Source organism: Bubalus kerabau, chromosome 18, assembly GCF_029407905.1.
Source record: "Bubalus kerabau isolate K-KA32 ecotype Philippines breed swamp buffalo chromosome 18, PCC_UOA_SB_1v2, whole genome shotgun sequence".
NCBI lineage: Eukaryota > Metazoa > Chordata > Mammalia > Artiodactyla > Bovidae > Bubalus > Bubalus kerabau.
The window spans coordinates 15065591-15087205 of record NC_073641.1 but is presented as its reverse complement, the minus strand read 5'-3'; the positions used below and the strand labels follow the sequence as shown (position 1 = coordinate 15087205).

Below are 21615 nucleotides of genomic sequence, written 5' to 3'. Positions count from 1 at the left end.
AAAAGGTTGGCTTAAAACTCAACATTCAGAAAACGAAGATCATGGCATCTGGTCCCATCTCTTCATGGGAAATAGATGGGGAAACAGTGGAAACAGTGTCAGACTTTATTTTTTGGGGCTCCAAAATCACTGCAGATGGTGACTGCAGCCATGAAATTAAAAGACGCTTACTCCTTGGAAGGAAAGTTATGACCAACCTAGACAGCATATTAAAAAGCAGAGACATTACTTGGCCAACAAAGGTCCATCTAGTCAAGGCTACGGTTTTTCCAGTGGTCATGTATGGATGTGAGAGTTGGACTGTGAAGAAAGCTGAGCACCGAAGAATTGATGCTTTTGAACTGTGGTGTTGGAGAAGACTCTTGAGAGTCCCTTGGACTGCAAGGAGATCCAACCAGTCCATTCTGAAGAAGATCAGCCCTGGGATTTCTTTGGAAGGAATGATGCTAAAGCTGAAACTCCAGTACTTTGGCCCCCTCATGCTAAGAGTTGACTCATTGGAAAAGACTCTGATGCTGGGAGGGATTGGGGGCAAGAGGAGAAGGGGATGACAGAGGATGAGATGGCTGGATGGCATCACTGACTCGATGGACATGAGTCTGAGTGAACTCCGGGAGCTGGTGATGGACAGGGAGGCCTGGCATGCCGCGATTCATGGGGTCGCAAAGAGTCGGACACGACTGAACGACTGAACTGAACTGAGCATTAGTGAGAAAGATGGAGGTTTTGAAAGTGAATATCACTCAGTCGTACCTGACTCTTTGTGACCCCATGGACTATACAGTCCATGGAATTCTCCAGGCCAGGATACTGGAGTGGGTAACCTATCCCTTCTCCAGTGGATCATCCTAACCCAGGAATCCAACTGGGGTCTCCTGCATTGCAGGCAGATTCTTTACCAACTGAGCTATCAGGGAAGCCCAGTATCATTAAAGTTTAAGTTCCTGAATTTCTGTTCAGTGTTTACGGTGAGATTCCAAAAAAAAAGAAAGAAAGAAAGAAAGAAAACCAATGGCCATACTGCCAGCAGTTATGATCAGTGAGCACCATCTGCTGGTCTCCAGCCGGGGGTACCAGGGGCTTCATGATCATTGACTAATCTCAGTTTCCCCTTTGTTACTTTGGTCCAATGTCTTTGTCACTAATTCAGATCATTGAATTGCCCTCTGCTTGAAATATTTAGAGTGCTTTCACAATTCCTGACAGGACACTAACTAATGTAAGGAGAAAATAACAATTATTCAATAAATGATAATTGGTGAAACTAGGTAATTCAGAATGTTGGGGAGTGGAAATAAGGTTTGGTTCTCTCCCTTACATCTTATACCAAAATACATTTTAGATGACTCAAAGATTTGAATATAAGAGAAATAAACCATAAAAATACAGAAGAAAACATGATGGATTAAGAAAAAATCTCAGGGATGTTCCAGATAAAAAACATTAGAAAAATTTAATCCCATAAAAATGTTGGCATAACAACAAAAAGTCCAGCATGTATAAAACCAACAGGAAAAATATTTACAATGTCTATCCATAGACAAATACCAAAACCCCAACAGAAAAATCCACAAAGATCCCAGACAGAAAGTTTACAGAAAGAATATATAAATGATTCTTTTAAAAAATATACTCAGAAGTCATTAGTGAAACCATCAGGTCATGGGCTTTTCTTTGCTGGGAGGTTTTGATTACTGATTGAATCTCCCTACTTGTCAGTCTGTTGAGATTTTCCATTTCTTCATGATTCAGTTTTAGTAAGTTGTGTGTATCTAGGGATTTCTTTCTTTCTTCCATGTTATCCAATTTCTTGGCATGTAATTGTTCATAGTAGTCTCCTATGATCCTTTTTATTTCTCTGGTATTAGTTGTAATGTCTTCTCTTTCATTTCTGGTTTTGTTAATTTTCTTTTTTCTTAGTTATTCTAGCTAAAGTTTTGTCAATCTTGTTTATCTTGGAATGTGTTGGATATGTCTGTTATCTTGATTGTGGTGATGGTGTCATGAGTGTTTTATAATTTGTCCAAACTCATCAAATTGTGTTTATTAAGTATGTGCAGTTTTTGTGCACATGCTTAATATACAGTGAAGTTGTTATAAATAGTCTCACTCATAATAAGGAAATGCACATTAAAACCCTATCTACCTACTTACCTATCTATAACGAAATCACTTTGCTGTATACCTGAAACTAACACAATATTGTAAATCAGCAATACTTCAATTATAAAAAGGGTAGATATCATCAATAATAGAATGCGTAAATAAATTATAATATATTCATAAAAATTTGCAAATAGATACCATTTCTACTTACCAGATTGGTAAAAAAAAAAAATCCGCAAATTCTTTGACATTTTACCTCTTTAAGAGAGGAAACAGTTTTCCTCTGAGTGTGGACTAGACTTCGAGGCTCACTTTTCCTGAATAAAATGTAGTAGGTGTGATGGTTTGTGACTTCTGAGACAAGGTCAGGAATGATCACGATAGGCACTGCTGTTTCCTGAAGTGAAATAAAGTGAAAATCACTCAGTTGTGTCCAACTCCTAGTGACCTCATGGACTGTACAGTCCATGAAATTCTCCAGGCCAGAATACTGGAGTGGGTTCCCTTCTCCAGGGGATCTTTTCAACCCAGGGATCAAACCTAGGTCTCCTGCATTGCAGGCAGATTCTTTTCCAGCTGAGCCACCAGGGAAGCTCTGCTGTTTTCTACTTGCTCTCTTTTGGATCACTTGCTCTGGGGAAAGCCAATTCCTATGTCATGAATACTCTCAGGGAGCCCTGAGGAGAAATCCATGTGCTGAGAGAAACTGAGCCATCCTGCCAGCAGTCAGCAAGGAGCTGAGATCTTCTGCTACTAGTCCTGTGAGTGCGACATTTTGGAAGTGGATCACCCAGCCCCAGGTCAGTCTCTGGATGGCTGCTGCATTGGTTAACCAACAGAGACCCTGAAGCAGGACTGTCTAGCTATACTCCTCTTAAATTTCTGTCTTGCGTAAACTGTGAGATAATGCATGTTGTCTTTGGCTATTTAGTGTTGTGGTTATTTGTTACACAGCTTAGATAACTAATGAACTTGCTCTGTGGTAGGTATGTGGGAAGAGGCACCCTCATAAATTGCTGGTAGGGTATACACTGGATCAGTGCCATGGAGACATGTTAGGTGATATCTATTACAGTAAAAATGTAATTCCACATCTATAAATAGTTCCAAAGATATACTTGCACATGCGTGAAATGTTAATTAAACAACCCTGTTTATTGCAGTATTGTTTGTAATGGCAGACTGGCAACAGTCTAAATGTATATTGTTATTGTTGTTCAGTTGCTCAGTTGTGTCTGACTTTTTATGACCCCATGGACTGCAGCACGCCAGGCTTCCCTGTCCTTCACTATCTCCTGGAGTTTGCTTAAGCTCATGTCCACTGAGTCAATGATGCCACCCAACCAGCTCATCCTCTAGTCACCCCCTTCTTTTCCTGCTCTCAGTCTTTCCCAGCATCAGAGTTTTTTCCAATGAGTCAGCTCTTCGCATCAGTTGGCCAAAGTGTTGGAGCTTCAGCTTCAGCATCAGTTCTTCCAATGAATATTCAGGACTGATTTCCTTTAGGATTGACTGTTCGGATCTCCTTGCAGTCCAAAGGACTCTCACGAGTCTTCTCCAGCACCACATTTCAAAAGCATCAATTCTTTGGCTCTCAGCCTTCTTTATGGTCTAACTCTCACATTCATATGTGACTACTTGAAAAACCATAGCTTTGACTGTATGGACCTTTGTTGGCAAAGTGATGTCTCTGCTTGTTAATATGCTATCTAGGTTTGTCATAGCTTTTCTTCCAAGAAGCCAGTGTCTTTTAATTTCCTGGCTGCAGTCACTGTCTGTAGTGATTTTGGAGCCCAAGAAAATAAAGTCTGTTACTGTTTCCATTCCCGCCCCCCCCATCTATTTGCCATGAAATGATGGGACCAGATGGCATGATCTTCATTTTTTACATGTTGAGTTTTAAGGCAGCTTTTTCACTCTTCCTCTTTCACCATCAAGAGGCTCTTTAGTCCCTCTTTGCTTTCTGCCATAAGGGTGGTGTCATCTGCATATCTGAGATTATTGATATTTCTCCTGGCAATCTTGATTCCAGCTTGTGCTTCAGCCAGCCTGGCACTTCACATGTTGTACTCTGTATATAAGTTAAATGTTGGGACTAGTTAATTAAATATGATACACCCACACAGTGGAACTCTATACAGTTGTTAACAAATAATATAATTCTATGAACAAGTAACAAAATAATGTGGATAATATACTACAATTTATGTAATGCAAAAGAAAATAATATGTATAGATTATCTTTGGATGAATGCACAAGAGACTGATAACAGATTGGGGAGGAGATTGGGGATCAGGAGTGGGTGAGAACTTTTTCACTATACATCTTTTTTTGTGTATCTTTTGAAATAAATTTCTTATACCATGTGCATTCATTATATATTCAAAAATGTCAGTAATTGGGAAGCTAAAATAGATGAAAGGTCACCCATGTTAAGAGATAGTTTCTAAATGTGTAGCTGACAGTGAACTGGAAAACCTTCTACTGCAATCATGATAGCTGCAATGCCTTCATGCTTGGAACATAACTTAAGAAGACTACTACCTAAACCGTTGTATTTTCTCCTGTTTAGATAAAGAATAGATTTGCAGGAGGTGAGTGGTCTGTTTAGAGTCAAGAAAAAGAGAAATTAGATAGTATGGATTTGTCATTATTTGCCCAAACCAAGGAAGAAAGGCAATGGTTAGCAGACATGATGTTGAGTACTTTCCTATTAGGAGGGAATATTTTATGTAGCACAAGAGCATTCAGTTCTCTTGGTTTAGATTCTGTACTCAATTTAGCAATTACTAATTGGGCTTCCCTAAGGTTTTACAAGCAATCCCTTTCATATTAAACCCATATATTGTAGTCACTATAAAACCACAGCCCCCATTAGAACTTTTGAAAGGGCACCTTAGTTTATATATCAATCTTTTTGGAGTTAGATGTGCATGACTCAGGCCCAAGAGCCTGAATAACAATGACTACTGTGATATGATGAGTCTTTTGGTGCAAAAAACCGAGGAGTAGCATCCCATCTCCTTCTGAAGCCAGTGGAGTAGCCAGCCATCTCTTTTGTGTCCTCTTTTTATTTGTGATAAGCACAAACAAAGCATGAGGGAGAGCTTACTGCAGAGCAGTCCCTATGAAAAAGCCCTGTGTGATCTGATGGTGACCCAGCTAAGAGAAGAAGGCTGATGAAAGCTCAGCTTCCACAATTATCAGAGGGACCAGATAGTCAGCTCACTGTATTCCTTTAGTCCATTTGGAAAGTCTTTCACTTTTATAATTTGAGAGGAATCTGATCTCAGAATCTTGCAAACTCCCAGAATTCCTGATATCACAGAAGAATATCATTTGTACTATAAAACACATGTATAATAAAAGTCAAATTGGGATTTAGATGTTGAAGCATCAGCTAAGTACCCTCACTAGCTAAATGCCTTAACTATCACATCAACCTGGTGGCATCAATTTGGATTTCCTTTTTGCGATAGCCAAATAGCACTAGTATAGGTTATCTTCAGTTTAGTTCAGTCGCTCAGTCATGTCTGACTCTTTGTGACCCCATGAATTGCAGCACGCCAGGCCTCCCTGTCCATCACCAACTCCCGGAGTTCACTCAGACTCACATCCATCGAGTCAGTGATGCCATCCAGGCATCTCATCCTCTGTCATCCCCTTCTCCTCCTGCCCCCAATTCCTCCCAGCATCAGAGTCTTTTCCAATGAGTCAACTCTTTGCATGAGGTGGCCAAAGTACTGGAGTTTCAGCTTTAGCATCATTCCTTCCAAAGAAATCCCAGGGCTGATCTCCTTCAGAATGGACTGGTTGGATCTCCTTGCAGTCCAAGGGACTCTCAAGAGTCTTCTCCAACACCACAGTTCAAAAGCATCAATTCTTCAGTGCTCAGCCTTCTTCACAGTCCAACTCTCACATCCATACATGACCACAGGAAAAACCATAGCCTTGATTAGACGGACGTTTGTTATCTTGGTGACTGTGAAAAGTCAACTGTACTGAGTCCAGGTCTAGGAACCTTACTTAGAGAGGATTTGTTCACCAACTTGAGAACATGGGAAGGTTAACCTCTGTGTCCACCCCTGCATTAATCTATCTATTCACTTGTTTGTTTATTTAATTCACCAACAGTACGTTGTGGGATTGTCTGCTATGAGAAGCAGCTGAGGGAACTTCAGCTGTACCACCCAAAGAGAAGATTTAAAGGGGCCATGAGAGCTGTTTTCAAGGGTATGACGAAGGAGGAGGCTTATCTGTGTTTTTCCAGAGGGCACAAGTAGGGAAAGTGAGTTGATGATAAAGGGTGTCAGACTTGGGCATAAATTATAAAAGAAACTTTTGACTTTGGAATGAGCTGCCCGACAATGGAATGTACTGCCTTGCAAAACAGTGATCTTCCAGCCAGTCAAGGGACCTGCCAAAGCACAGATAAGGAAGATGGGGCCCAGAAAGATGAAATAACCTGGATAAAAATGCATAGCCAGTTAGTGTAGGGGGTCTGGCTTGGCACCCAGAATTCAAGTCAGCCCAAGCCAGTCAACCCTTGGCATGCAATGATTTAACTTTGTTCTTTCAACCTCAAAGCTCCATGGTTGTCGTAATTTATAATTTTGATGAAACACACGCTCCAAGGCTAGCGTGTGGGAGTGAGTCCCTGAGCTCGCAAGCAAATACTCACATCTCCAAGAGACTTTGAAGTGCTCTGCTTGTAGAGGACACAGTCATTCTGGTGATATATTACAACTTCTTTCTCATGATGGAAAGTAGTTAATGGGCAAATGAGCAAAAAAATAAAGTAATGAGCAAAAATACAGAGATAACCTAGAAAGTGAAGGTTCCTATCACAAATAAAATTTCAGATAAACTTGAGTGTCCTGGCATGTGAAATTGGGAGGTGACGCGGATGGTGAAATTGTTTCACAGAATGTTCCACAGTTTTGGCAATGGGCCACAGAAGTGTTGGGAAAATGTTCAAGAAGAACAAGGGTATTCTGTCTTCATTCCATTGTATTCCACAGTCTCCCTTGATCCTTTGCTGTAAATCACTTGAATGACTTTGGTCATGAGGAAGGAGAGAAAGAGAGGATCCATAATGAATCTTACTATTCAGGCAGGGAATTGCACATTGCCTGTCCTGTACTTCCAGGCGGGCCGGGGGAGGACCTGGCTCTGTGTGACTCAGATGTTCCAGGTTGATGTAAGACCAAATACAGTCCCCCAGTACAGCCACCGAGTTGAAGATGTCCATGCCTTCCTCTTCAAGGAATGCTCCTATTCCTGTCAGCTCTGGGCCTGAGAGCATTGTTTCAGAGATAACCACTCTCACCTTTCCCCAGGATATCAATAGATTTGAATCCTGAAGACAGAACAGGACTTTTGGGGAATGCCTCAGCCCCCCAAGTTTTCCTAACGTAGGAGTTCTCAAAGTGCAATCTCTGGACCAGCAGCATCTGCATCCCTTGTTAGTACTTAATAGATCTACAGCTGGAACTTGTTAGAAATGCAAATTTCCACTCTCCTCCCCGAACCTCAGAAGCGCTGAACGGTAAACTCTGAGGGTAGGAGCATGTGTGCATGCTCAGATGCTTCAGTCATGTCTGACTCTTTGTGACCCTATGGACTGTAGCCCACCAGGCTCCTCCATGGGATTCTCCAGGCAAGAATACTAGAGTGGGTTGCCATTTCCTCCTCCAGGGGATCTCTCCAACCCAAGGATTGAACCTGCGTCGCCTGTGTCTCCTGCTTTGCAGGCAGATTCTTTACCCACTGAGCCACCTGGGAAACCCTGGGGGTAGGCGGGGTCTTAGCAATTAGTGTTTTGACAAGCTCTGCCAGTGATACTGATGGGTGCTGGAGACTGAGGACCGAGAGAAGACATTCAGGAGTGGGAAGAGTGGCTTGGGTTTAATGGTTGGTTCAAAGTCCAGCCTTGACTTCCCAACCTCCTTCTCCCCTGAAAAGGAGAGAGCTCACGGAAGCCAACGCTGACCCATGTCATCTCTGCATCCAGAATCTACGAGTTATGCTGGGATTTCCTGGAAGACAGAGCAGTAAGTAGAAAACGCTTGAGACACTTTCTGTTTGGCTTTCTGAGGCCTTGCCAAGGTTTAAGTGGCACCCAGATTTTTCATAAATGAAAAATTGAGATGTCAGCACACCCATGAACAGGGAGGCTGTTTGCACAAATCGTGCCGAGACCCCCAAACCAGCTGCTTTCTGCACATTTCTACCTGCGAGGCTGTCAACACAGCACTTTTACCAGCTCCAGTTTTACTTGAGAAAGCCAAAGCCCGACCATTTACAGGATTCATCTTTTAGGATGAGACCTTTACCAAATTAAATGTTTAATAACTAAAGTAACAAATTCTTCGTTTGTATATGTGTGTGTTGTTCACCCAGTAAATACTTCAATCCAGTTATTTCCCTCCCCTGCTTAGTCGCTTGGCTCTTGTTCTGCTTCTTTATGGCAGGCTGTGTTTACGTGACAGCTGTTTTACATTGATATAAACATGCACCCCACTCCAAGTGAATCAATGTCAGGAGAACAGCAGGAAGCCTATGTCTTCCTGTTACATCCTACCCCTGCTGTAAATGTGTGTGCCCACTAATGACAAGCAACATTTGCAGCATCCGCACCTGGAAGCTAAGAGGTTGTCCACATTCCAGGAAGAGCCCCCGGGGTTCGGGAGGCCTGAATGAAAAACCCCAGTGGACCTTCCATGGCAGGGCTCTGCCACCCACTTTTTATTTAAACTCATAGTGTGTTTATGGGGTTGATAAACAGGGTAAATAAACAAACTGCTGGGAGGAAAGAGTGGGAGAGGAGAAAGACCTGAATTCACGTCAGCAGTCCTGTGTAGCAACACCTCGTAATTGAGCGGATTGTTTGGGAACACATTACTAACACTTCTGGGTCTTACCTGCTTAAAAAACATATAATATCTGTCAGCTCTGAAGGTTCAGATTTCCAGGTGGTGCTCTGGTGAACAGATGGTTAACTGCTTAGTAAAGTCTGTTCCTCTTTTCATTGAGGCCAGCTGATTTCAGCCCTTAACCCTGAGATCTCGGCTCTTTTTCTTGTGGTCTGAAGGAAGGAAAGAGGGAAGGGAAGGGTAAAAAATTTAGGTATTATGAGGAGAAATTCTGATCACTAAGTCCTGAAGATATATCCTCATTGGAAATTTAACTTTAAAAATGTGAGACGTGGTTCCCTCTGGCTGGCAAGTGGTCAGGGAGGCTCCCTTGCACGCCTCCACTCTATTTTCCTGGTTGTGGGTGCTGGGGGCCAAATGAAGAACTGGCCCTGGTTCCACTGCTTCATTAAGGCCTATATAAAGTTATTCTGGGTTCATGGATAGAAGTGGGCCTCTCCTTATAAACCTCTCTCTAGTAGTTAAAGAAATGGTGATCTTTTGTGAATAGACCAACCTGGGTTAGCCTTTACTTGGTTGGCAGAATTCATTCTGAAAGCATGCGTGTTTTTATACAAAGCTCTATGTGCTAAATAAAGGTCAAGGGAACAGTAGGCAGCCGGTTTCATCCCATTATTTCCTTCCCATGTCACAAACCAGTTTAGCCTCCAAACCTTCCTGACAATGCAAGGCTTTGCAGGTGGCTGTGGGTGAGAGGACTGTCCCACTGTTCTGTTTACACTCATTGTTCTGAATAGCATTCAGGATCCTTGTGGGATCTGGTATGGATGAGATTGTAGCTCAGTCGTGGGGCAGGGACTGGCTCAAGCTCATGGGGAGTCTTGGGCCCCCACAGGCATCTGTGATATGAAAACAAAAATTAGAGAGAGGGGAGGGATTGATAGGAAATTGGTTGGAGGAAAGATCCAGCAGGATATATGGGTTATAAAACAGAGCTGTTCTAAAAATGGGGGCCCCAGAACAAATCGATGTGTTCCCCTCCAAATATTTTACCATGTGCAGTCACACTGAAATGAACTAGAAGAGACAGACTGAAGGTAACATGTATTGGGAGTCCTTGCTATGTGGTGGGCATTGTTCATAATATATGGTGTGAATTCTCTCTCATCGGCCTTAATGCAATGGATTCTTTCATTTAATCCTCATAATAACCTCTGATGTAGACAGTCTTATTGTCCCTAATTTCACAGATGAGTGAATGGGAGTTAAGGAACATGCCTGGGGTCACATGGATGGTTTGAGTGGAGACTCAGGGGTGCTAATTCAGATGCTATAAATTCGGCGTCTACCCTGAATCACTGGAAAAATGAGTCTCAAAGTTTAATGAACCTATGAATCATGGAGAGATCTTGTGAGGAGCAGGAACTAATTTCATTGGTTTGAGGTGAGACCTGGAAGTCTATTTTTCACAGGCTCCCAGTTGCTGCTACGACTGGTGAGCTGTTCCTGGCTTAACGGCCTCCTCCAGGCAGAAGGCAAATGATTTGACTAAGAGCCCAGGGCCTGGTCTCCCATCTCCAGACAACACGCTTCCCATGGTACACCTGCCCTGGCCACCATCCTCTCCTTGTTAATCCAGGAAGGAGATGGGGAAGAGAGTTCTGGAATTTCCACGGTTGTGCTCATCCCTAGGCTGCTGGGAAGGCCTGTGAACCCCCACCCACGCACCCTCCTCCCTCGTGTTTTCAGGGCTCCCAGGGGCAGCGTGTGCAGCAGCGAGAACACAAGCCATGCTACTCCAAGCTGTGGCTTCCCGTCTGTCACCCCTACCCTTGGCTCTGCTCTTGTATTCTGAGCAAGAAAGCCTTGTGTGCATCTCTTGTGTGTATCTTGTGTGGGATGGAAAACAGCCCTGGACTGGAAGGCAGGAACAGGAGTTCCATCCACAGCTTACGTCTTGATCTGCTCAGTGACCGGAAGCTAGAAACTTAACCTTTCTAAGCCTTTCTTTTCTCTATCTGTAAATGGAGCTAATAAAACTAATCCTCATTCTATAGTTGAGGAATACTCCAAAGATTAAGAAACTTGTATGTGTAAAATTATTTGAGCTCCCTCAGAACTAAGTGCTTATTATGGAAATGTATAAATAATAATATCATTATGGCCAAAGTCTGTGAATGCCTTCTGTGGCATTCAGCCACTCCTGAGGCTTAATGACCAGCTCTCCTCTTTGGTTTTAAAAAGCTCTCTTCATGACAACCTTTCCCTGAAGTAGTCAAAGGAAATGGCCTGCTTGAAATTCACATTCAATTTCACCATCAGTCAAACCCCATTGAAGTGCCAAGACACTGCATTTCTAGAGAGTGAATTCCTTATTTCTGACCCAGGCTGGAGCCATGCATGGCTGGGCTTCTGTACAGAAAGAGTAAAAAATGAGGCAGCTCCATAGAACATACTCGATACAGACATGCAGATGGGCTACAGTGCAACCCAAACTGTTGCTTTGCTGCCTTAAGAACAGTCAGTCCATTGATGAGTTCGACAAGTTCATATTCCCATCGCCAGTTTGGGGGTGCATGCGGGGGGCTGGATTAATCAGAACAGCAAGAGAGAATTCTCTCGGCAGGTGTCCAGAGCTTGGGATGGATGGCAGGCTCTGAGAACACGTCTGACAGGCACTTTCAATCCCTTATCCAAAGTGCCACTTCGCACTTCCTCTGCAATATGCAGGGAAATTGTTCTTGTCTCAGGGCTAGATTGCTTTATTCGAAAGGGGGAAGTTCACCCGGTGTATTGTCTGCCAGGGAATCAGGCAATCACGTCACTGAGATGATGATTTATCTTGTACCTGGGATGTCTTAACAATCTCTCAATCACTTCATTACAAGGTTATGTTTCTGCTTCCCCCGTCTCTTGACAAGCGGCATGGAGTTCTCCTGCCTTTTCCCATTTGATTTTCATTTGTTCTTCCACTGCATGCATTAGGAGGCTAGGGGTTCTCATTGCTGGACTGAGGACTCAGAAATTATTTCTAAGCAGCTGGGACAGGGCTGCACAAATCCAAGTGCACTCAGAGACCCAGAGGGTTTGTTTTTGTTCATTTCCTGCCAAATAAATTATCTTTCATTTTCATGTAAAGAGATGAAATGGCAACTGGAGTCCACAGTTCTCCAAGTGCCCCTCATTCTAATTCATCGCCCCTCTCACAGACTGTCTCCCAAGGCTGGTCGCTCTGGTCCACCTCCCTCATTGGTAGTTTAAATTATGCTCCCTTCCTCTAGGTCACTTCGGCTTCCCTTCTCCCCTCTTTGCTCTTTTCTTCTTCTTCCAAGTCTTTGTCTCTGGAACCATTTCCTATTTTCCTTGTCGCCTTAGGTAAGACTCTGGTTTCCAAATTGTTTTCCTCTAATAAATCTCACCAAGTAAACCTAGATGTAATCCATTCTGTAATCGCAGCATGACCCCCTCAATTCCCCTCTCCTCTTTAGTTTTCAATTATATCTTTAAATGTCAGAATTGACTATCACCTTTCTGGGTGGGTTTGAATCCATCATAGTGGTAGAAGTATGAAAATCTCCCTCAGATGCTATGGGAACAAAATGCCACCCCTCAGCTGGTGCCCAAGCATCATCTGGGCACCTGTTTTCTGGTTCTGCCTGACTGACCATGGCAATGGGAGTGAAATAATTTAGGTTCTAGGGGGAAAAGGTTTATCCCAAATTTCAGGATAGCTCATTCTCTTCTTTTAATGGAACACTGAGTACTTTTTATTTAGGTCTATGATTTTCTATCTTTTTATTTTAATTTAAAATTTTCATATTGAAATATAGTTGATTTACAATGTTAGTTTCAGGTGTACTACAAAGTGAGTCATACATATGTGTGTGTGTGTGTGTGTGTGTGCGCGCGCGCGCGTGCGCGCTCAGTCATGTCCAACTCTCTGCGGCCCCGTGGACTGTAGCCTGCCAGATTCCTCTGTCCATGGAATTTTCCAGGCAAGAATACTGGAATGGGTTGCCATTTCCTCCTCCAGGGGAATCTTCCTGACCCAGGGATCGAACCTGAGTCTCTCATATCTCCTGCATTGTCAGGTGGATTCTTTACCACTAGCACCACTTGGAAAACCCATATGTGTATATATGTATGTAAATATATATATGTTCTTTATATTCTCTATTAAAGGTTATTGAGTATATTGAGTATAGTTCCCTGTGCTATGCAGTAGATGGTTTATTTTATATAGTATTGTGTGTATATGTTAATCCCAAACTCCTAATTTATCCCTCCCCTCTTTCCCCTTTGGTAACTGTAAGTGTGTTTTCTATGTCTGTGGGTCTATTTCTGTCTTGTAAATAAATTCATTTGTATTTTTTTTGAGGTTCCACATATAATAAATGACATGATATTTGTCTTTCTCTGTCTGGCTTACTTCACTTAGTATAATAATCTCTACATACACCCATGTTACAACAAATGCAGGATAGCCCAATCTTTGTTTTTTTTTTCCTTTTGGCCCCACTTCATGGCATGTGGAACTTCTCTGACCAGGGATTAAACCCACACTCACGCAGTGGAAGCAGTGAGTCTTAAACCAATGGACCACTAGAGAAGCCAGGATAGCCCAGTCTTGGTGGTAGGCCAGAACTGAGTGAAGTACTCTCAGGCTGCTGGCTGCCACGTGGGAGCACGGGTTTCACCACTAGCTGGCTTTACTTTCCAATAGCTGTTTGAACTTGAGCTTCATATCCCCATCTGTAAAACAGGAGTGATAGTATGTACCACATGGGATGATTATGAGGCTAAAACAAACAAAAAAAACTTTTAAGTAAAACATTTAGTATGGAGCCTGGCATATATTATGAAAATGATAGTTAATTCCTTTAGTCATCAAATACCTACAAAGTATGGAACTACAAAGATCCATTTATAATGTGAACGTACTTCTGAAGAACTTTGTCTTCCCTGCACGGTTCTTCATCACTTTATACTGAACTCTTTGAACCCTGTCAATTTACAAGTCAGTTCTCCTTTTCTCAACCTTTATTTTTGGCCCTGAATACCGACATGGCCCAGCCTGAATAGAGGTGGAATCCATTCTATACAACTTAACCCCTAGAAGAAAATACCTTTTTCCTCCACAGAATTTTTTTCTCCCAGTGAAGAACCATAATAGTTATCATTATTATGTAAACAAAAGTTCCTTTATGGATTTTGGAGAGGGCTTTATCTATGTGGTTTTAGAATGCTCTATTACACTTAACAATCACAAAGCGTTGATATCAAGCAAACAAAATAGTTCACATTTTCTTCATATAAAGTGCCCTTCACTCACTTACCTCATTCAGTGCATTTGATAAAATATATTTTTGAGACAACTTTCCAGTAGTGGAGCCAGCTGCTAGATGGTTTATATTTCTTCCCAATAAAACATCCAGGATACCATGCTGACCCCTCATTTACATGTTCCTTCTGGTAATACGCTTAAGGGGCACCGTTTCACTTTCATTTTAAGTGCTTTAGATTTTAAGGAATTGAGTTTTGTTTGAATTTATTTTAGGGGCGTGTGTGTGTGTATTACTGCCTGCCAGTATCCCTCCCTTCTTTCCTCCTTTTTATCTGTCTTTGCCCAAACAAATGAATGACACCTATATGCTTTTCAAGTATAATAGTAAGATTCAGCACCTATTAAGCACTGGAAAGTTCTCTTTAGTTATTTAAAGTAAGGATGCAGCGAGTGTGGTCTATGCTGTGTGCTTAGTCGCTCAGTTGTGTCCGACTCTTTGCGCCCCCATGGACTGCAGCCCGCCAGGCTCCTCTGTCCATGGGGATTCTCCAGGCAAGAATACTGGAGTGGGTTGCCCTGCCCTCCTCCAGGGGATCTTCCCAGCCCAGTGATCGAACCCAGGTCTCCCACATTGTGGGCAGATTCTTTACAGTCTGAGCCACCAGGCTCTAAATCAGGTGATTCAAATGTCAGTATACTGACTACATTCAGGTCAATTGGCCTTAATCTTTAAGCCCCTGGTTTGATTTGACTTACCTAGATCGACCATTTTGCCTCAACAGCCTAACTTTCCTGCAATATACTATATTATTTGTTTTCTATTATTCGTTATTATTATGACTGTGAAACAACCAAGTAGAAACGAAAATTATGAAAGAGGTGTACCAGGAGGACAATTTTCAACCTCTGTCTAAATTAGGCTTACAGTTACAACGGGTCTAGACTAAGGCTCTGAATGAAATTCCGGGGCTAATCATTTTTTAAAATTGGTTTAACTGTTTAATTTAATCAAAACCCCTACTAAATTGATCAGGTGTCAAATTGACTGATAACGTATCTGGCATGGAGTTTATACAGCAGCTTATCCAAAATGGCCACTACAGCAACCGCATTCACTCATTCATTTACTCATTCGTTCAGCACAAATGCCTGAGCATCCTTCTGTGTTCTCAGAGTTCTGGCAACTGGAAATACAATGAGGAACAGAGCAGTCTAGAAACGAAATAGACAATAAGCAAGAAAGCATTTAATCTACTTAAGCAATTGACTTAATGGAAGTGCTCTAGAGAAAATGAAAGTGAGAGATTGGAGAACAGCAAAGGGGATCATGTGACTGAATGATTTGGGTGAGCCAGCCTGCACAGGTGATATCTGAGTCACCTCCTTTAACTGTGGTGAACCCACTATGTTCTTTCTCTCAGGCTGTCCCCACTGTTCTGGGAGGAAGCCTGACATTTTTCATTTTTAATCAATTTCCCTACAGTTCACAAGAAACTACTCCTAAACTGGCCCACCACTGTGGTTTCTCAGAGCTTTTGATTCTGCAGGTTTTTACAAATTGTAAGAGATGGTACCGATGAGCAGATTTTTCCAAAAGCCACAAACATGTCTTTTTCGATTTTTTCCTTTGATTTGTGATTTAAGAGCTCTTTTTATTTTCCCACAAAATAATGGACACTGTAAACAGAACTTAAGCAAAAACTCTGGCAAAAGTCCATTTCAGGATATAGACATGAAACAGTTGTACCACAGAGTGTCTCTTCCCTCCAAATTTCACTTCTTAAATAGCATTTTAGTCAAAAGTCCAAAAGCTTGCTCCAAAAAAGCAAATGCCTTTGAAATGCTTGTAGTTCCAACCATGAAATGTCTGTAGTGAGTTTTTGGTTTCGTTTCAAACATTTTTTTCTCCCTTACTGATTTCATCTAACTGAAGTATCCGAAGCAGTTGGGATTTTTTCCCACATTTTGTTTAGTTGAACTGAAGATGCTAATTGAATTTAGGAGTTTGTCCAAGAGGAGATCATGGCTGTAGGAATGTATGATTGCCCATATGGATTCAACACGTCTGAAAGAGCAAGGTTCAGCTCTGTGGGTTTAGGAAGGCAGATTTCCCCCAAGGCCTAGGTTATTCTTCAGAAATTATACTAACAACTAACATTTTCTAATGCTTTCTACATGCCAGGTGGCCAAACCAGAAATAAAAGCCAGGCAGTCTGGATCTGAAGCCCACTCTCTTAACTTCCACCTTACACTGTGCCTCAATCGTAATCAGTGAGGGTCTTGGGAGGTGCACACTCAGCCACAGACATAGGTGAGACCTATGCGGTTTATGTGCCAGCATCCCTCCTGATTGGTTGAAGGTTCATTCTGATTGGTGGGTGCCCATACTATATTGATTGTTAAAAATTTTGGCTCTATGATGGTTTTAATACATTTCCTTCATTCTCTATATAAGGAGGAGAGAAATTTTTCACTACGTGGTATCCAAAGCATCTTCCATCAAAGCACCTGCCAAAGCTATAATGCCAAAATAGCTGATTTCCATGAAACTGTTCTACCTGGTCCTACAGATCTCCCCTCTCTGGTCTTCTGTGTGGCCTCATTTCCTCTCTCTTTATCTAGATACACATATAAACACATGTATTATATATGCCTATATCTCTACCTATCTACTGAGAGAATGTATGACATATTGGTGCTCTCCAGGGGTCCAGGCTCAATCTACTTCCCAAAGAATACATTCAAATACATTCTCCTGGTTAACTTTCAACCAACAGGTGCTCGTTTACCACTGACACATCAATGATCTACATCTATTTCTGGGCTCCTCTTCTCTCCCAAGATACTGACCTCTATTTCAAAGCCTCAGTGGCTCAAGCTCAACATATCCGAAAATAAAACATGTTATCTTCCCCCAAAACCTATTCTCCTATATTCTTCATCCGTCAACTCCATCTTTGTTAACACCAATGTTGTCAACCTGGCATCCCAAACACTATGACTCCGGGTCCCTTGCTCACATAATATTAATTGTCAAGCCCTATTGATTTTACCACTGAAGTATCTCAATTGTGACTACTTCTCTCCACTTTGACTTTAATTCAGGCTTCCTTATCTCTCTCCTGGATATTTTAAAATTCTGAATTGAAGTATAATGTGCATACAGAGGAGTACACGCCTCCTAGTGTACAACTGACCACACCCACGTGACCCACACTCGGGTCAAGAAGTGTAGTGTCACTTGGAGTCTTATCTCCTCCATGACAGGGTCTCAAATTCCTGTTGATATTTAATGACTTTAAAGCTCTAATATGTCTCAAAACTCAAATATCCACAGTGGTGCAGCATTTTAGGTTATTGTCAGGTATTGCTAAGTGTGTGTGAATGATTTAAGAACACAGTTTGGTAAATGTGGGGAGGAAAGGCAGGGCCACTGGGGAATTAAGAGATTAAAAATAGTCTCCACCAAGGGATTGAGAGTTCTGAGAGGCGTGGCCCGGGATGCCGACCTTGACTACCAAAGACGAACTGCTTGATAGTTGCTCGAAGGACAGGCTCCTATGTAACTAAATAGGGTAATAAGACTCTCTTGCCCCCAATGTTCTATTCCTTTTATTCAATTACTTGTTGAAAATACAAAAGTTGGGATGAAACTCATGAGGGCTTCAAAGTTAGAGTAGGTGAGCCCAAAGGATTAAAAATCCACTTATGTGAATTACCCTAGTTTGTTATATCACATTCATTCTCAACCTCATAATAAATCAAAGTAAAATTCTCTGCATTAAACTGTATTTGAAGAGAGGTCTTGAACAGCACATTCCTTATTCCTAATTAAATCCATGGGAAAAAGCCTCTTGGAGCAAGCCGTCTGTAAGGTCCTCATTTCTCTTCTAGAAGGCATCTTTCTCTAACTTTAGAATTGCAATTTGTACCTTCTATTGCTGCTGCTGCTGCTGCTAAGTCGCTTCAGTCATGTCCGACTCTGTGCGACCCCAGAGACGGCAGCCCACCAGGCTTCCCCATCCCTGGGATTCTCCAGGCAAGAACACTGGAGTGGGTTGCCATTTCCTTCTCCAATGCATGAAAGTGAAAAGTGAAAGTGAAGTCGCTCAGTCGTGTCCGACTCCTAGTGACCCCATGGACTGCAGCCTACCGAGCTCCTCCGTCCATGGGATTTTCCAGGCAAGAGTACTGGAGTGGGGTGCCATCACCTTCTCCGTGTACCATACCTTCTACTAGATTTATGTTTTGGCCACTACTGCCACTTATTTAAATAGCTATTTGTTTAGAAATGCTCTCTCTAGCTTTCTTTATAACCATTAGAAGAACATTCAGATTTATTTTTTGATGACTAAAAATAGATTACTATTCAGGTCAAAAATTGTTTAAAAGGTTTACTCCTAGGGTGGCTTTCATGCAGAGAACAATTGTTACATGTCATGGAACAACTGTTACATGTTACATGTCATAGAGTTATGTCAAAATAATTTTTAAACCCAATTGAATAGTGAGAAGTTTTCAGATGCAATTGAATTGCTCCCAACTCTATCAGACACTGTTCAGTTGCCCTTGAAGATGTATCAACAAGCAACTCAATTGCATCCGATTTCTTCAGAAACAATTGAATTGCTTCAGAGTAATTCAAATGATTCTCACCTTCTTGGGCAGAGCTCAGCTGTATAAAAAAGGAAAGACATGTAGTTAAAGGAATTCTCAGTGAATGTCAGCTAAGAATTCACCGGATGCTTTTCTGAGCCAGAAAGGTTGTTAGACTGGAGCAAGGGAAAAAAACATGCGGAGTACAGTAACATACATGAACTATACATTTACTCTTTCAGTGAACAGTCTACGCTGTGCCAGGCGCTCAGGCTGTAGAGACTAGGTAGACTACTACTCATTTCCCTCCCCAACTCAATTCTTCTTCTGGTTATGGTCTCTGACTTTGGGAATGAGGAATCCACCCTTCATGCTGGATCCATGTAGTCTTGGGGAATTTACCTCCAAAATTCAGAGGTAACATATCATCATGGTTTAAGCCAACCACTGGATCGTATTTTCATGACCACGATGATTGATTCAAGAGACGCATGTGACTTAACCTAGTCCAGTCAGAGGGCGCCTCAGACTTGTAAAGAGGACTTTACAAAAACATTTGCTATTTTGCCCACTTGAGAGGTTTTAGCCACTGTGTGGCTGGTTTTAACTACCACAAAGAGCTCAAGCTGTCAGGAGTTCATCATGGAGTCTAAGCATTAAACCAATATAGTAGGAGGCTCTGCCATAGGATGGTGAAAAATAGTCACAATGAGTTATTTGATGTCTGAATCTAATTGTACCTGAATCCAGCCCTGTATTCCCATCTCTTGTAGCCCCATATCCATTTTTCAGTAACAGATGGGAATGAAATGAATAGTGTGTCTATAGGGGAAAAAACCTGAGCTGAATGGGTCTTCAGTCTGAATTAGCATCAAGAAAACTGATACAGGTTTTCATTAGGAAATAGTGAAAGAGGCAGGTACTGGGATATTGTGTGGTGAAAGGAAGAACTAAGAAACAGAAAACAAAATAATAGGAAAATTGTTCTTGCGTAGCTTGGGGAATGGGTATCAATATTTGAGAGTCACCTCATTTAAAAGTCAACTTTCTCTAAACTTTGAAAAGAGCTATATAAGTATATAATTCAATCAGTACTTAAAAAAACTAGTAAAACATTGGCACAAGGTTGATGATATATGTTGCACTCAAGGCAGAATTTCATAGGTCCCATGTATCTATATTTAAATTTCAGGCTTAATTCCATAGCAGGACATTTAAAAATCCATTTTACAATGTAAAGTAATAGTATCATTTGAAAACTGCCGTGGAGTAGTTGGGTTAATTGTAATGGTTCACTATGTATTTTTCTCTGTGACATCATGGTGAAAATTTGATTCAATTATGGTGGATAATCTGTTGGGAAGAAGTGCCAATGATGTTTTTAAAAGGAGCTGTGGATACTTTGATTTCAAAGTAATTAATTCCAAGGGGACCCTTTCTGAGATGAAATAGTGAGGTTATTTGGTCATGAGAGCATTCATAGTCATGAAGGAAAAAGGAAGCACCATTCTTTTATTAAATTGACATTGCATCAGGAAAACGAGCTAAAAATGATTGATTGCAAATATAATGTAGGGGAGAGAAGCATCTGGTTCAGGCATAAATAACAAAGGCTCTTCAACATATGGCACTAATTTGTGATTATGCTTGTGTAATCTCACCTTTTCAAATGGATGTGCCTATCTCAAGATGGGCTATTCTGGGTACCAGCATAGAACAGGATAGTACAAGTGAGAATCATTTTCTTCCTGGCCTTTTCTGTGAGAAAGGGTGTTCAGTATTAACACAGGGGCTTGAGGCAAGTAAATGTTTCTGGCTCTAATTCATCCATAGTCATAGCTGCAAACCCCAAACCTGCATTAAGTCTAAGGGCCTTGGTTAGAAATCCCACTCAAGATGCTGAAGGCAGAGCACTTCAAAGGTTTAACTGAGGCTTAAATTCTCCTCATTTCTAATGCAAAACCAAAAGCCTAACTTTGGAGAAGCACAAGCAGATAGGATTTTTTAGGCCTGCATCACCATACCCAAAGGAAGTTTGCTCTGTTTGGCTTTAAGGAAGCCAGAGAGCACTAAACGCCTCTTTCAAAGTTGGTGGTATCAACAAACCTTCCTTCACTGGTGAAGAAGAGGACCAGCAGCATCTCTTCTTCCTTACACTCTGGTAGTACATTGGTCCCTGCTGTTGCTTTGTCGCTTCAGTCATGTCCAACTCAGTAGGCTCCTCTGTCCATGGGATTCTCTAGGCAAGAGTGCTACCGTGGCTTGCCATGCTCTCCTCCAGGGAATCTTCCTGACCCAGGGATCGAACCCAGGTCTTCTGCATGGCAGGCAGATTCTTTACCACTGAACCACCAGGGAAGCCCACAATGGTTACTAGGCATCTTTAATCCCAGTGCAGCCCTGTAAGCACCAGATGTTGGACCTCATCACTCTGCTCCTAAGAGCTCACAGAATACACAACCAAAAGTACACTAGCAGACAGGCCTATTGATATCCAATAGACCTCAGATAATAAAGAGTAATATTTCCTTTGGATTTAACGCTTGGGAAAAATGTCCCTCCCCCTGGCCCCTGTTACGTTTCAGTCTGCTTTCTCTCAGTTAGATGAAGGGCTCTAACTCCTGGCATGATCCAGAGTGCTTCTGCTCAGCCTGACCCTGACTCAAGACAGCTCAGTTACTCAGCCCACAGCCAGCTGTGGCTGTGACCTTGAGCATAATTTCAGGTTACCGTCCTTGACAATACCAAGTCCT

At 41.9% G+C, this 21615-nt stretch overlaps 1 long non-coding RNA gene across 1 annotated transcript in view; it reads left to right on the top strand.

Moving 5' to 3' along the window:
* The first annotated feature begins 7796 nt into the window (after window positions 1–7796).
* The window catches only part of LOC129632966 (uncharacterized), a 62259-nt gene continuing 48440 nt past the window's right edge, over window positions 7797–21615 (top strand). The window contains exon 1 of the long non-coding RNA XR_008704777.1: window positions 7797–8160. This is a non-coding gene — a long non-coding RNA (uncharacterized LOC129632966). The remainder of the gene's footprint in view (window positions 8161–21615) is intronic.